General features: G+C 37.3%; 1 protein-coding gene and 1 long non-coding RNA gene across 3 annotated transcripts in view; both read left to right on the top strand.

Annotated features, from left to right (window-relative positions):
- Window positions 1-348: 348 nt before the first annotated feature.
- Window positions 349-4,033, top strand: LOC108362203 (uncharacterized). 2 transcript variants are annotated; one of them, XR_001847430.1, is made up of 2 exons: window positions 349-424; window positions 3,550-4,033. It is a non-coding gene; the product is annotated as an uncharacterized LOC108362203 (long non-coding RNA). The 2 variants fall into 2 exon arrangements; XR_001847429.1 differs by having other exon boundaries at window positions 385-456.
- A 43-nt stretch (window positions 4,034-4,076) lies between these two features.
- Window positions 4,077-16,068, top strand: part of foxo (forkhead box, sub-group O) — a 132,041-nt gene continuing 120,049 nt past the window's right edge. Inside the window, exon 1 of the mRNA XM_017615072.1 lies at window positions 4,077-4,148. The gene's annotated coding sequence lies outside the window, so the exon portion shown is untranslated. The remainder of the gene's footprint in view (window positions 4,149-16,068) is intronic.

Below are 16,068 nucleotides of genomic sequence, written 5' to 3' on the forward strand. Positions count from 1 at the left end.
TTGGCGCTGCTGCCGCCTCACGTTTGTATATGTGTAGCTTTAGTGGTTGCTCTTACTTTTGCTGTCGATACGGGCTGTGGCGCTTTTGGGATCCGCTGTACATCGTCAGTTGTCTGTTCGCATCCAACTAGAAAGCAAGTAGGGCCTGTACTAGAGTTTCTTCGGTAAGAAGCCACGAGGTCGTTCGCTGCGTTAGCAATTTGTGAGTGATACCTATTTATTTTTATTTCGCCGTTTATTATTCGCTACTTTTAATCATAAACGTCAAACGAAGCTAACGAGTGCGACGACGAAAGTGATTTCAACAACAGCAACAGTGACTGGCTGATGATCATGATGGCCCTTGCGGAGGTCTAATAAACAAAAATATTTAATATAATGCAAAATGAAAAAACAAAACCAGGAAGAATTTACGTTCTCAAACGTAGGTCGAAAAAACTAACGATAAAAAAAAATGTACATAAACGCGTAATGGAAAATGTAAAACGAAAGAACGAAAGAAAGAGACGAAACGCAGAAGAACACTAATGTAATATTAGTGTGTGAATGCAAGAATGATAGAAACGAAGATTGCGCCCTCAGCCTTGCTGTGACGTTATGAACGAAACAGTACGAATAATAGACAAAGAAGAAGTGGCAAAATCCTATACAAATGATAAACAAAATTGCGAACATTCACGTAATATTGTAAAATAAACACTATGTATTAGTTTGTTATGAGAAATGCTAGAAGAAAAAGTTAAGTAAATGTGCCAGGCAAATATGTGACCAAAAGCTATCAAAAGTTGCCTAATTGGAAAAGCTGTGGATAAAAAAAAGTAGATAAATATCTAAATAAAATCGAAGTGATTTTGTGTTTTCTGTTAAAAATTTTATTGCACACATACATTGCTGATTATCGGAAAGAATTAATAGATATTAAAACCTTAGTTACAATTTTAGTGAATAGTTCTTGCAAATAATGCCAAAGCCACAGCAAACGGAAATGAAAAATAGTTGTTCATCAACGATTTGTCTGAAATATCGTTATTGGAACTTGTCACCGAACACTAACTTTGTAAAAATCAGCTTTTTTCACTTCATTGTTAGTTTGTTGCTCTTGGTGGTAAATTTTCGTTTCGCTTATGACGTCACGTTAAAGCAGCTGGCTGTCAAACTCAAACCAAAAAAAAGATAGCGGAACGTTGAGGGCGCAATCTTCTTCTCTATCATTCTTGGTGCGAATGTGTGCCTGCTCGTGTGGGTAAAAAATCATAAAAGTCTAAAATATGCGCGAAAGACGAGAAGCGCAAAAGCTCACAATAAAAAATATCGGTGAAAAACACAACAAAAAAAAAATTTGAAAAAAAGTAATGAAGCTGGTGGAGAAGCATCCAACTGGCGGGCGGAATGAAAACACTTTTTTTGTAACAGAAATTATTTTTATTTATGCTTAAATGAAAAAAAAATAAGCGAACGAATAGCAACATTCTTGCTACATACATACATATGTATATGATATTTATGCCTATCTAACTGTGTGTATAGGTGTGCATATGTATGTATGTATGTAAGTCGGAGATTTTTGCGCTGCCACGCAACAAATTCACCTACTCCAAGGCAAATTGCGCGTTCATCACGATCACCTAATCACAAAAATTTAGAATAAAAGATATTTTTAGAAAATGCTTCGCAAATTAAATTTAGTATGTATGCATGTACGCGATGGCTACTTCTCACCAGCTACGATCGCAACGTGGGAGTGTTTGTGCATGTTCGAGCGCGGTTACCCACGAACGTATACGTAGCGTAGCGTAGCAGTACGTAGAAAGATATCAAGTGTGCTGTTGATGGAAAGGTCATGCGGTGCTGAATTTTTGTTCGCACGCAGATCCCATAAGATAGATCGTGTCAGCTGACACGTTCTTCGGTTTTACGTCCGTGGGTAACTGCGCTTTTCGGTGAGCGTTTGCCGTTTTTTGGCTGGCGAAAGCGAGTGCCATTTACGTTGTGATTTGGTGGAAAGAGGAAAAGGAGGGAGGCTTTTAGACCAGCTGTGATGTGAGATGAATCGGTTGTAAACATTGTATATATGTACCTACATTTGTATGTAGGAGCTTGAAGAAATATTTAGATAGTATTGCTTTCGATTTTTGTCCGCTAATTTTATGTGTTTTTTTTTTAAACTTCCAAATAGGCGTGAGGTCCAAAGGCTCAGCAAATAAGTTGGTGTGCACAATTTCTGCGTTTAGCCACATTTCGAAAGCACATCGTTTCTGCGGTTTCGTAGCGCATCTCGGCTTCCCGCTTTTGTGGTTTGCCAGGCCGCGAAATTCGATTTTCGTTACAAATCGATGCAAAATTAATGTAATGACGTGACGTCTGCTTGCTTTGATTGTTCGATTTTTTTTTATCGCAAGCGCTCTGTAATTATCACACAACCATTCATATATGTACATTGTTGTATATTCGCATCATGCACACAGTAAGCGTTTTACAAATTTCATCTTAGTGATCCGATGTGACTTCCAATAGCCGGTTCACATATGCACATAATACATTTTACGCCGAGCTCCACTTTGTTTCGCATAACTTCAATAATCCATTACCCACTTCTTGTCAGCCGCGCCCGTTGCTGATCCACTAAACATAAAGTAACTCAATTCAACTCAGCATCGATCGCAGTCGCGGCCGGTTTGCCTTTCTGGATCTGACTGTGTTGCTTCCTTTCCACTTAAAATAAGCATGTAATACTCTATATATGAGCTGGTAGTACTCTGCCTCGCTGCCGTGTCGAGAGATACGCTATAGTCAGCCGCCAGTCAGCAAGTCAGCCAGCGAGTTAGCCCAGGAGGCAGTCACGCAAGCAAGAAAGCGCGCAGGCAGGCAGGCGTTCAAGTAGGCAGTCCAAGTGCTGTGCGCGCGGTCAGTCGTTTGTCCGCCACTTCTCAGTCCAGTACGCTATTTAATAGTTATTCAGTCGGTCGCGTATTTAGTTAGGCAAAGAAGCAGCGAACGAAACGAGTTTTTCTTTTTTATTTCAACATATCTTTTACTTTCTTCTCGTTGACGTGTTTTTTTGTGTTGTTGTGTGTCTGTGGCTAAAGTGTCGTTTCATTGTCAGCGTCGCATCGCGAAGATGTATTAAATCTGCGCTGCGCTAGTGGTCTTAAAGCATCAACAGACGGCAGCGTGGTTCCGGATCAACTCGGGAATTAACTGCAGTTGATCCGGATTTAGACCGAGTTAATCCGGATTAACGCTGCCGTCTGTTTAAGCTTTAAGATCACTGCTGAACAGCTGTGATCTTAGGAATAGATAACAAAAAAGTTAATAATAAAAGAGAATTGCTAGCGCGTAATACCTCCAAGATATACGATGTATGTAACTACTTAATTACTTACCCGCTTTAAACAAAGGGGTTCAATTTCTGTTCTCTTTCTTTCCTTTCGCCAACGTTGGATGACGAAAATGTGTTGTGTTTTTGTAGGAGGCATATATCTAGATAACTTTGAGAAGAAGAAATTAAAAAAAAATGAATGCAAAATAATTAATTTATTCGCGAAAAAGGAAAAACCAGCTCAAAGTGCAAACGCGGCGCAGAAACTAATAATCAGAAATAAACTAGCAGCTAAAGCTCCTTCGGTTAAACATTTTTGGAAAATCTTCGAAAATACAACCAACGAGACAACCAAGCTAACGATAGTAATTTGTTAATTTGGCGCTGAAAATTAATTTTCATTGTACAAGCCATAGTGTCACATGTGTTTTGGTTCTGTTCGACCATTCAAAAGTGATAAGAAGACAAACAGCGAAAATTGAAAAGTAACAGTGTTAAGTGACATAACAAAAAAGGTAAATAAAAATACCAGCAAAGTGTGTTCAGCTGCATGCAGTGAGATAAAAGTGAAGTGAAAAGTGTAGCAGAGTGAAAATTTATGTTATTAGAGAGCAAGCACAGCACAGCGTGAGTGAGAGCGCAGAACTAAAATAAATACCTACATACTTGCATTCATTAAAATTCCGGCCAGCGGCCGAAACTGCTTAGTAATACAAAAAAAAAAAAAAATAAAATTGACGTCATTGTTTCAGCAACAAAATAAAAAAAAAGTACCCAACGATTGCAGAGATCATCTCGACGGAGTGACAACGTCGAAGGTATATTTGATGTAAGTATTCTACCTGTTGTCGTTTCAGAACGAGTTAATGTGTCTTAAGTGGATTTAGCGATAGTTGAGATTTAGAGAGAAAAATTTTGAAATGGAAGTGTTCATCGTACAAACATACTACTTGGTTGGATAATCGGTGTGTGAGTTTGAGAAAAGATTATCTTTCAAATTGTTATCTGCAATTAAATATCTACTAGGTGCCATTTTCTCTAGTAACCGTTTATTTAAAGTTCACTTTATATTTAAAGGTTGCTTTGAAATATATACATATGTAACTATGTCTAAAATAAGGTTTTTGACCTATGTATGTTTCTTGGTTGTAAGCCAATTTAAAACCGATAACTTTACTTTAGATACAACCATAAATTTTAATGAAAACTTTAAATATAAAGTGAGCTTTAATGTTAAAGGTTACTTGAGAAAACGGCCCTTGGTTTATCAAATGAATCGGTTGAGTAAAAAACTATTTAGGTAACTTTATTTGCATGTATGTACGTTGCGTTTGACATATAGCTATTATATATAGGGTGATTCAATAAGACCGGAGATTCTCTTTTCGTAATGTGTTTAGTCTATGACATTTAAGTATTACACATATCATCCGTTTATATCCATCCTCTGGCAACACAGGATCCCATTTATAATGCTTATGATTTCCTTATTAATCATCTCGGGCTGGTCGACATATACCACACTTTTCACGTAGCGCAAGAGAAAGAAGTCTAATGGTGCCAATTTGCAAGATCTCTGCAACTATTTGAGTCGTTTCTTCGTGAGATAATGCGCCTTGGAAACTTCCTTCATTGTTTAATACGACTTGGAGAAATTCTTCTAAGTTCTGAGGGACCTAGTAATATTGCTCAAAGTTATTATAAGCAGTCCCATTAATTTCGCTGGGATACTAAATTCAAACATCGCATCGTATAGTCAACTCCTTTTCGTGCTGTCAAAAGCAGCTTTGGAGTCCATAACTGGATGAAGAGTTTATCGCGTCTTTTCCATGATTTGGCGTATAGTGAGTATCTGGCAGATGGTGGATTGGCAAGGTCTAAAACCACACTGATAAGGCCCAATCAGCTTGTTGACGTTGGGTTTCAGTCTTTCACACAATGCGCTCAATATAACCTTGTAACTTATGCTTAGAAGGCTGTTCCCGCGATAGTTGCCGCTAATTGCAGGGTCGCCTTTCCTTTGGATTTAATTCCAATCGCCAGGCATACTTTCCTCTGACCATATTTTGCATAAGAGTTGAATATCTCGGCTGGCAGGGCATGAGCTCCAACAGCTTTGCTGTTTTGCAGCCGCGAAATTGATACTCGTACCCTGTCATATGTAATCGGGTGATGTCACTGCGACTCCATTTTTCCCGACTGACATCTTGAGTTTATTATTGGATGTCTTCAAGACTGCTCTAGTTTAAGATGGGATTTTACATGCAAATTTAAATGTTTTAGTAATGACTTTCATCTTAGAGACTATGTCTATAAAATACCGAGAAGATACTTAAAAAAAATATACTTTATTATTAAGACAACGGCTTGGAAGTTTCTAAAAATCATGCTCAACGAACTATCAATAAAATAGTCCATTTTATCTATAGCGACTTGAATATTTGTACGCACATGTATACACCCGTACTTAACCTCAATACCAAGAAAATGTTTGTTATCTCTGTCAAATCAATGAGCGAACATGAAGAAACAGGTATGCGCATATCTATGTATATATTTAGATGTACATAAGCGTGTAAGTGCATAAGCAAGTAATGGTCAAAAAGCCGGTAGTGTGAAAAATTGTAGAAAAGCATGTGGTTAAAAAATGAAAATAAATCGTTGAGACGAAAACAAAACAAGTAAATAAGTAAACAAACAATAAACGGCCTTCCGCTTCCGACGAGCGAGTGCAACGGGTGAATGAGGGCAAATCGGAGTTGAAAGTAACGTACCTACATACAAGTTGTGGCTGAAATGGCGAACTGGGGGAAAAAAGCCGCTCAACTAAACTTTGGTTATCTTACTTAAGGCCAGCATGCAGCTCTCAAAAGTAAAGAAAAAAATTGTCATTATTTCGTGTGTGTGACCAAAGAATTTTGACATCTGCTATTTCATAGCCTGTTGCCTCACTCTTTCCTCTAGAAATAATGGAACGGGCATACATTTCTGTTGCTTTTCTTGAGAGTTGATTACTGGCATTTAGAGGAGATAAATTAAAAAAAAAGCTGTCTGTGACTACGCCAAATACCTGAGTATGTACATATGGATGTACGTGAACAAAAGCCGTAAAAATTCTCCATGATGCTGACGATGCGGCTGAAGAGAACATCAAGAAAAAAGCCACCGCCACCATCCTTGAAGAGCTGAGTGTGTGGTAAGCTCATTTGCGATCGGTCGCATCTTCACAACCAGTGTTGCCGTTGAGAATTTTTCAGAAAGTCGCAAAAAAGGGGTACTTGACGAAAAAACAACGGGTTACCATATTATAAATAAATCTGAGATCCCAAGTCAAATTCGAATTTGCATGTATTATATAGCCCTTTCGCTGCTAGAACGTTTGCGGTTAAGAAGAAAATAGCGGGACAAAACAAAATTTTAAGAAAGTCTGGTCAAAGGGTATTGGCGCCTAAAAATAGTCAAATTGAGCCTTTAGGCGCACAACGGCAACACTGTTGCCAACTCTAGTGAGTTCGTGGAGGGATGATAAATCAAAGCGAGCAGCTGGATCAGCTAAGCCGTTCAGCGATCGAGTGGCAAAAGATATGACACGGCCGCTGATGAAGAAAAGAAAAAAGTGTGTCATATATACCTGTGTGTGTGTGTGCAGCTAAAGCGATGTATTGCTCCGAGGAGGGGGTGCGGAGGCAGATGAAGATCTACAAAATAGTGGCAGACAGGTTCTTGTGCAAAGCGAGGGAAAAATATGGGCAGACTAACAAGGAGTAAAAAAAAACAGTAAAAGTGTGTTGAAAGAAATGCGGCAAAATTGTGTGCTTATATTTATTTATGTATGAAGAAAACAAAAACGAGTTTAGAGAGTAAAAGGAAAATGCAAATAAATGTAACATGAATAAGCGATAAAACATGGCATGGAAGTAGGTGCTATGTAGTAAAATAATAAACATGGGAAACTCACAGAAGAAAGACATACATAGGTACATTTGTGAAGAAGAAAGTGTTGGCTACCCGTGGAGAAGAATTCACAACGAAGTCGTAGCAGAACTTGGGCTTACACATGTCCATACCTACCTACATTAGGGTGGTCCTTAAATGTAGGAAGAAAACTTTTATGTCAGATTTTCTGAGCCTCAATCCCTACGTCGATGCTACTATAGTCGAACATATCACATATAAATTTTGGTCCCGATTGAAGTGGGTTACAGCGTGTCGCACAGGGGTCAAAGTTCAGATTACCCTATGACGACGTCTTAGCCGACTTCAATCGGGACTAAAATTTATATGTGATGTCCTCGACTTTAGTGGTATTGATTTTAGGCATTAAATGAAAAAAAAATTACATTTTTTGAGTCCCTAGAGGCATCTGGCCTTTGACCCCTTTGCGACACGCCTTAATCGAGTCCAATAGGGACTAAAATTTATATGGGAAATCTTCGATTATGGTAGTATCGATTTTGGGTATTATATAAAAAAAAAACAATTAATTTTAATTTTTTTAGTCTTCATAGAGTAATTTGTACTTTTCCCCCTATGCGTCACGCCTTAACCGTCTCCAATGGGTACCAAAAATTCATATGTTATATCTATGACATTGGTGTTACTGACACTGAAAAAAATCATTAATACCGAATACCTAATAATATTAGGCTAATATAGCGGATGGTAAAAAGCAAATAAGAACTGTTTCATTTGAAATATGGCAGCACTCTACATAGCACAACTTTGCTATCGACTATTCGATCAGCCGTTTATTTAGTGTGCTGGTTTTGCTTTTGTTTTTATTTATTACAATTAATTTTCATATTCGTAAATTAAAAAAATAAGTGATGTGGAGAGCAAAGAACTTCAGCAAAGAAAATTGATTCTTGACGAATTCATGCAAAATCCACACATCTCCTAATGTCGGTTGGTAAAATTGCTGAAAACTGGAAGGTCGACGGTTCAAAATGTACTGTCAAATTTTAAGAAAAATGGCAGCATTGAGAGAAAGGCGGAATCTGGCGGAAAATCAGGCTGTATAAATAAAATGGTGGAGAAGGATGTTCTAAGGACTTTGAAAAGCAATCCGAATATTTCTGAACGTGTTGTTGCACATGGAGTATTGTTCTGAGAGCCTGTATTGTTTTGGCCTGATCTGGCAAAAAGCCATTGTGCAAAAAAGCGCAAGAGTTTTATACACAAAATGGAATCAACATTGTACTAAAAGAGGCCGATCCTCCGAATTGCCCAGAGCTGCAAACGATCGAGTGTTATTGGGCCCATATGACATCAAAATTAGAAAAAGAAACAAAATGCACGGCTTCACGAAAAACGCAGTTCTGCAGAATGTGGCGAAAACAGGCTGAATCCATCAACGAAAGGGATGTCCAGATATTAATGGCGGGTGTCATCTCTAAAGGTCTTGTATTTTGTCGTGGAAATTAATTCTAATAATATTTGTAAATCTTTCGTTTAAGTAGAAATAAAAGAAGGTTCTAAAAAAGTTTCGATTAAAAACACATTCATATTTAAATTAGTTTTGTTTTTGCTATTTAATACCTACCTGATTTCAACTGAAGCAGATGTTATCTTTAGTTATGGAGTCAGAAATACTGAATATCTCCAAACCTGGTATTTTTCCTAAAATACATGCATGAAGTTTCTTGTAAAGAAGATAGTCGATAATACAGTTCCCTCGTGGATGTTATTTCTTTAATAAGCGCCTCTAGAGCCGCAATTTGTGCCCACAGATATATTACAATTCTCACACTCCTATTATTCTTTATTAAAATATATATAACATATAAAGGGCTATTCTTTTCCTTAACGGACACCAAATTTGGAATCCAAATTTCGATTGGCTTCACATTTTGTCTTTTTTTCTTCGGATATACATATGTATGATTATCAAAGTTTGGATTTTTTCGTGATTCTGACTAATCATGTACTTTTTCAAATTTTTATATCTCGGGTTCTGCTCATCGTAGAGGCCTAGTAATTGCCTTTATAAACTACTATAAAATAAAGCCATTTATATTTCTTTGGTTAAAAACGCAAATTAATTTTTATTTCTAGTATCCGCACTAAAGCCAAACTACGAAACTAGTTTGTCAGCATATTTAAATTAATGGTAATAATATCCCGAAATATCCCGGGAAACCGGGATTACCAATTTAAGTTCCTGAAATCTCGGGATTCACAAAATAGTCCGGGATTGGATGCCTGAGTGGAAACGTATGGGGCTCGAAACATATGACGAAAAATCGACGGCACTAATAGAGAAGGCCGGACCACTGCTAGGCAGGTGGGGTACGGAATAATAGCACAGAAGCAACTGCCAACAAAATTGAGAGAACATAGAAGACCCGAACAAACAAACACACGCTCGCACACAATAATTGCTGTAGTAAAAAACGAAGATCATGATTCATGATGATTGTGATGACGGTGTCCGAGAAGGAACACAAAATTTCACTGCTGTTTGTCGCAGTCGTGCAAATTTTGTCTTTATTTTTTTTTGCTTGTTGGTGGGGTGGGGTAAGGTCACGGTGCGGTGCGATGACTTACTTTGCTCAAGCATGTTTGACCAGTTCCTTTTTTGTAGCTAAGAGATTTATTTTTTTCTTGATTTTCACTTCTCTGTTCATTGTGTAAGTAGTAGCGGTGGAGAAACATCGATGTTTGCGACCATCGATGTTTTAAGGCAAAACATCGATTTTTGTGAAAAAATAGGGCGTTTAAAGGCAAAATTAAGTAGGTAATTAAAGTTAGTTGCAGTGTTTTTGACAGATAACTTATTAAAAATTACGTCAAAAAGTCGCAAGAAGCTTTGAGTATGAACTTAATTTTGACTTTGAATACACCCGAATAAGTTTTTGCAAATAAAATAAATCAAAATAACCTTTTTTGGAGCTATTTCCTTCCATAAAAGTAATATATATGCATTCCAAATATGAACCATATCGGACCGTAATACGGGTATTTGAAACATCTGTAAGGGCCGGTTTCTCCATCTCTGGTTAACACTAACTCCCCGGTTAAACATTGTTATCGACGTTCTAACTCCATGCATATAAGAGGGAGTCGATAAGGTCGGTAACGATGTTTAACGGGGGATTAGTGTTAACCGGAGATAGAGAAACCGGCCCTTAACCTGCGCCACCTAGTGGATTCATCTTTCATATTACACTGTCATCGGGTTTTGCGATAGTTTAAAGTTTCAAGTCTCTAGCTCATCGGAAAGTTGGCTTGAATTGACAGCAAAATTCGAGGAGATATTTGTATGAAAGTGAAGTTAAATAAAAGCTTTTAAAAACGTAACATTTTTATTCACTGGGATTAATTAACATAAAACTATTAAAAAGGGAACGGCGGTAGCTGTGGTGTAGTGGTTAGCAGTACGCGCTTCCAATACGCAGTGTCTGGGTTCAAACCCTGGTCATAGCAATATCGCAAAAAAATATAGAAAAACGTTTTTTTTTAACAGCGGTCGCCACTAGGCAGGCAACGGCAAATCTCCGAGTGTATTTCTGTCATGAAAACAGCTTCTCATAAAAATACAATCGCTATTCGGAGTCGGCGTAAAACTGTAGGTCCCAGCACTTTGTGTGACAACATCTAATAGGGTTGCCAGATTTTGAAACGGAGAAAGGATTACATTTATATTTGCGATAGAAAAAAAGCAGTACAAGACACAAAACAGGAGTACAATTTTTTTTTTTAATTTTTTGTGCAATTTATTGTTACAAATTACCATTTATTAGGTACAAACAAAGGTATCGTAGACATCTTTTTCAAAGCAACAATAAATGTTAAAAATAAATAACTAAATGGGTTGGCTTTCCAATAAGCACGGTCGTTAAAGAGATGGTGATCGTAGGGGGAGTGGGCGTGGCACCAACCGCCATTTTTGGAGAGGGCATGCACCGCCATTGATAAAAATGTTACTACCGACCACCTAGGCCCCCTATGGTGAAAATTGTGACTTTTGGCCATTTTTCTTAGGGTTCCCTAGGGATCCATAGGGGGCCTGGTTGGTCGGGGGTTGCATTTTTGTCAATAGCGATTCATGGCCTCTCCAAAAGGGAGAGGAGGGTCGCAGGTGTCACGACCACTCCCCCTCGCTCACTGTCTCTTCAATGACCGCCCTTATAGGAAAATTTCCCCAACTAAATTCCACAAAAGAACTCCAGACTCTTCCTGATTTTTCTAAATTATAACGATCTGATAAATTTAAAATCGATTGGTAAAACTGGGCTTAACATTTTGCATATAGGCAAATTTGGTTACATATTTTATGCCCCAAGAAGAATTTGAGGTTAAATTTATACCTGGCCAATGACTGTCACTTCAGCATCATTCCCCAAAAATTCTTTAGGGAATTTGCAGTTTCACCGGAAACATAGTTGACCGCGAAACTAAGTTTAAGCGTCTTTCTTCGCCGTCAACTATGTTAGGGGTCTTTCTTCGCTGAAGTTTTTGTATGCTTCACTCTTCACGGTAAACTTTTGGGCTCGCGGCTTTATTCGCATCTAGTGATGATATGTGTATGTATTTATGTATATTTTATTGTCCAATTTTAACAATGTGAGCAACATACAACTATCGATAGCGTTTAGAAAAATTCGATAGTAGCGGCAGAATGCAACCAGTATCGACCACCATCGATATTTCTCCATCACTAAAGGAGAGAACGAGAGAGAGAGTAAGTGATTATACCTGCACACTTAATCAAATTCCTAATGATCTTATACTGTTTTAATTTGAGCAAGGTGAAGAGCGCTTGGTCTAGGTTCAGACAGAGAAACTTTTGTCGCGGCAACTGGTTACTTGTGGGGGCGGGAGTGACGAGGAAGGGGAAGGGCACCGAGTTGCTCATGCTCGGGTAACACGCTTTGTGCTCTCGTTCGTCTGAGTAATTCTAGTTGGCCGCAGGGCTGCCAACTATACTTGGCCATGAAGTGCCATATCGAGGATAAAAAAGTGCCAAATAGAAAAATAAAAGTGCCAAAAAAGGTGCCATTCTTTTTAATTCTTCCCATTTAGCGTTAAAATTAGAAACACATTTCCAAAACAAAAATCCAATGCCAAAGTAAGACACGCCAGTGCTATGCACTATAGAATTAGTTGAGAAAACGAAGTACACGCAAAGGATTTCACAATAATTTATTGAAATATTTTTTTTTTTTCAAAAGTCAAATAGGGCCAAAAATGGCACGGCTTGACCCAAGTTGGCAGCCCTGGTTGGCCGTTTACAGCCGACAACAACAATTGTGTACAAAAGAATTGCTCTGTGTGCACGCGAAGGGCAACACCAAAAGAGAAATTGGCGAAAATGAGCAACAAAAGTTTCTCCGTGTGAACCCAGTCTTGGCAACATTTTTTCGCGAGCGTGAGTGTTGGGGAGCGCGCGCGATTTGTTTAATGGCTATCAACTGGGCAGTTAAATTGTTTAATAAAAAAAAAGTAAATAACAATAAAGTAGTGAGCGTTCAGCGCCACATCGTCACGCTTAGCATTTACGGAATTGCTGGCCGGTTTTGTTTTATGTAATTCTTCCACTTTTGTATTTGAATATTGAACTCAATCAAATATTTTAAATGTGTATTGTACCTACATTAGGGTGGTAAAAAAGTAATTTCAGAATTCTAATGCTATACCACTTTTTTGGTTTTGAAATCAAAAAATATTTAAAGGTCGCTCAAAGCGCTCACAATTTTCCATGTCTCTTAAAGCATAGACGGACGGCAGCGTCGATCCGGATGAACTCTTTAATTCGGAATTATCTCGGGTATTACTTGCAGTTGATCCGGATTAAATCCTAGAATTAATTAGTAATGCAGTCACCATACGAATTCAGATAGGAATCCAATTTAAATTGAATAAGAACTTATTTGAATTAATACGGTGACTGCATTATCGACAACAAGGTGGATGTCCATGCTAGTTTTTAATTTTCTTTGTGTTCTACGCTCCCTGCGCAAACAAATACGCAAACAAAGCACCTGGTTCCCTCATCCGCGGTAGATGAGTGGTAAGAGCTGCGTACTACGAGCGTGTAGGTCCCAGGTTCGAACCTCGGTTGGGCCGGTGGCAAAAAAAAAATTGTGTTTTTTATTATTTTTTTAAATTTTATTTGATCTACTTTATTTTCGTTTTTTATTTTATTTCACATTTTTATTATTATTTTATTATTAGTTAATTTAAATGTTTAGAGTTTAATTTTACTAAAAAACAAAGTTAAAAAAAATATAGTTCAAGTTTAAATGAATATACTACTTGCCGTGGGACTCGAACCTACGACCTCGCGGCTCATAAATCCGCATTACTGCCGTCTGTCAAGGCACAATTTTGATCAGATCAACTGCGCCGTTAATCCTGATCAACGTTGCCATATTTCTATATTTTTATATTGGAAAAAACAATTTTTCGCAGAAATTGAAAGGAATTCATGAAAATCAATACGTTTCGATCGGAAGACTCTGTTTCTCTTCAGGAGACCTCCAATAATGAAACCCAGTTGTTTGTTTAATTTTTTCTATGCTAACGATTTTTTTTTGGTCCCCCACTGCATGTTTTGTTTTAATTTTTTTTTGGACCACCCTAACCTACATATCTGTGGTGATAAGCAATAACCGCTGAAGTTGAAAATCCTGAAATCGAGAAAAACACTTTTAAACATTTGGATTGTAATGTTATATTTATGGGGTAACCAAAATATTTTCGCCTTTAATTTGTAAGTAGTCTAGCTGGCGAGATGGGGATTTCACATACGCATGGAAAGGAATACGTTAGCATATACAACTCCATTCTTTCTTAAGTCGACTTAGGCGGTTATTGCTTGTGACCACAGATATGTGCATACATACCCTGCAGAAAAAGTTTTTAGCTGTGAATTTTAATACTACCAGTTGGTCGTCTTCCATCCTTTTTCTATGATAGCGACTATCGTTTTTGACATGGCGATGGCCCACGAAATGTCAATTGTCGAGCTGTGCATCAGCACCGACCATTAGAAAGAATGCATTCCAAAACGTCAAATACAAAGCATCAGTATCTTTTATTTGTTAACTTCAGCAGATTGTAATGCCAAATCACGTTTTGATGAAATTTTCAACTAGGTGGCGCATGTTAGACGTTCTTTCTAGTACGGTTTAGAAATAATAGAGACTGATGCTATGTATTTCGACGTTTAGGAATGCACCCAAATACTAGTAGCACCACACCAGTTGACGCGATAGTGTATAGATGAATCGGCATCTCCCGTAAAAAAAAAAACGACTATATTATTTTGCGCGCGGCACTCTAATAGTCGCAATAGCCGACAGATCAAAGCACTTGCATGCCATTCCAGAGATCAGAGAGAGAAATTTTTTTAGTTCGGGATTTTATGGCAATTTTTAAATATTTTCCTTAAAAAAAAATTTATATTTTTTTAATTTCATTTAACTTTTGTGGTGCAAGTACTTGTTTACGTTTTTTCTCAAATGAAATTGGATTAACAAACTACTAATTTATATTGAAATTGAAATAATTTACATTAGGGCTCTTCACCTAAAGTGATAAGCTGCAGATAAACATGAGAAAACGATAAAACTATGTGGAAACCCGGTTTGTTAATAATTTTATCACTTTTATCAGCACCTTGTCTTTTTTTTTATATAAAGGCCTATATTAGCTTATATTGATTTCATTGGTAAAATCTTAACCTGCGATCTAAGAACTAGAAGGGTTAGTCTTCACGCGACGCTACAACCGACATTTGTAAGAAAAGCAATTAATTGCGTTTTAATTTTGTCTTGACAATTTAAATACGGATGTCACAGCTAAGTATTCCGAAATTGTCGAACTGATATGCAACCGCTTTAACCCATTCAAGTTAAATAACTGGTATTTTTACTGATTGGCTTGGCTTTTCACTGCAGGGTATATATGTATATATGTACAATAAATATTTCGTGGCGATAGTGTGAAAGAGTGCATTGCGTTTGTGGTAGTTGAGGAAGAGATTGGATTTATGTATATGTGTGTGTGAGATAGAGAGAATTTGAAAGAATGTGACGCTTAATGGGTTATGTTTAATTAAATATAAATAAAAGTTTAATGCAATAAATTATCAGCATGGAAAATTTTATAGCAAAGGGGTGAATTAAAATAAAATTGTAATTTATCGTCAAGTGCCTGATTTCGAAAGTACTAAATAGCTTACTAAGGTGTAGGGAAGCTATTTGTAAATAATTTCTTTGATATTTAACAGCTGTAGACCTAACATAAAATTAAAAAAAAATATTGTGTATACATATGTAGAGCAAATTATCTTATTTGCAATTAATTAATTTTTTCGTAATGATATGTATCACACAAAAAAATAAAATAAAAAATAAATAAAAATGCATTGAAAATGCCATTGAAGTATAGAAATTGTACTTTGGTAAACGAACTCCCAATAATAAGGGGTTCATATCTGGATGAACTTAAGTTTACCAATCTAAGTCTGGCCAATGCTAATAATCATTGAGAATTCCCCCCAACATCTGTGTCTGTCTTAAATATGTACAATATTCCATCTCCGTGGTCACGGTTAGGTAGGCTGTTAAATAGTAACCTGATATTGGTTCCATTTAGTCAGAAGATGTACGTTATTTGTAGCGGAGGAGTATTTTGCTATATATTCTGTAGTATATGGGGTCCCTATCACTTAAGAGTACTAACTTAGTACCGAAGAATGTTTCCGGCCCAGCAAGCACATATCATGAGCCGTCAGTTCGTCG

Source organism: Rhagoletis zephyria, unplaced genomic scaffold (genome assembly GCF_001687245.7).
Source record: "Rhagoletis zephyria isolate East Lansing unplaced genomic scaffold, Rhagoletis_zephyria_1.1 Rzeph_scaffold_00961, whole genome shotgun sequence".
NCBI lineage: Eukaryota > Metazoa > Arthropoda > Insecta > Diptera > Tephritidae > Rhagoletis > Rhagoletis zephyria.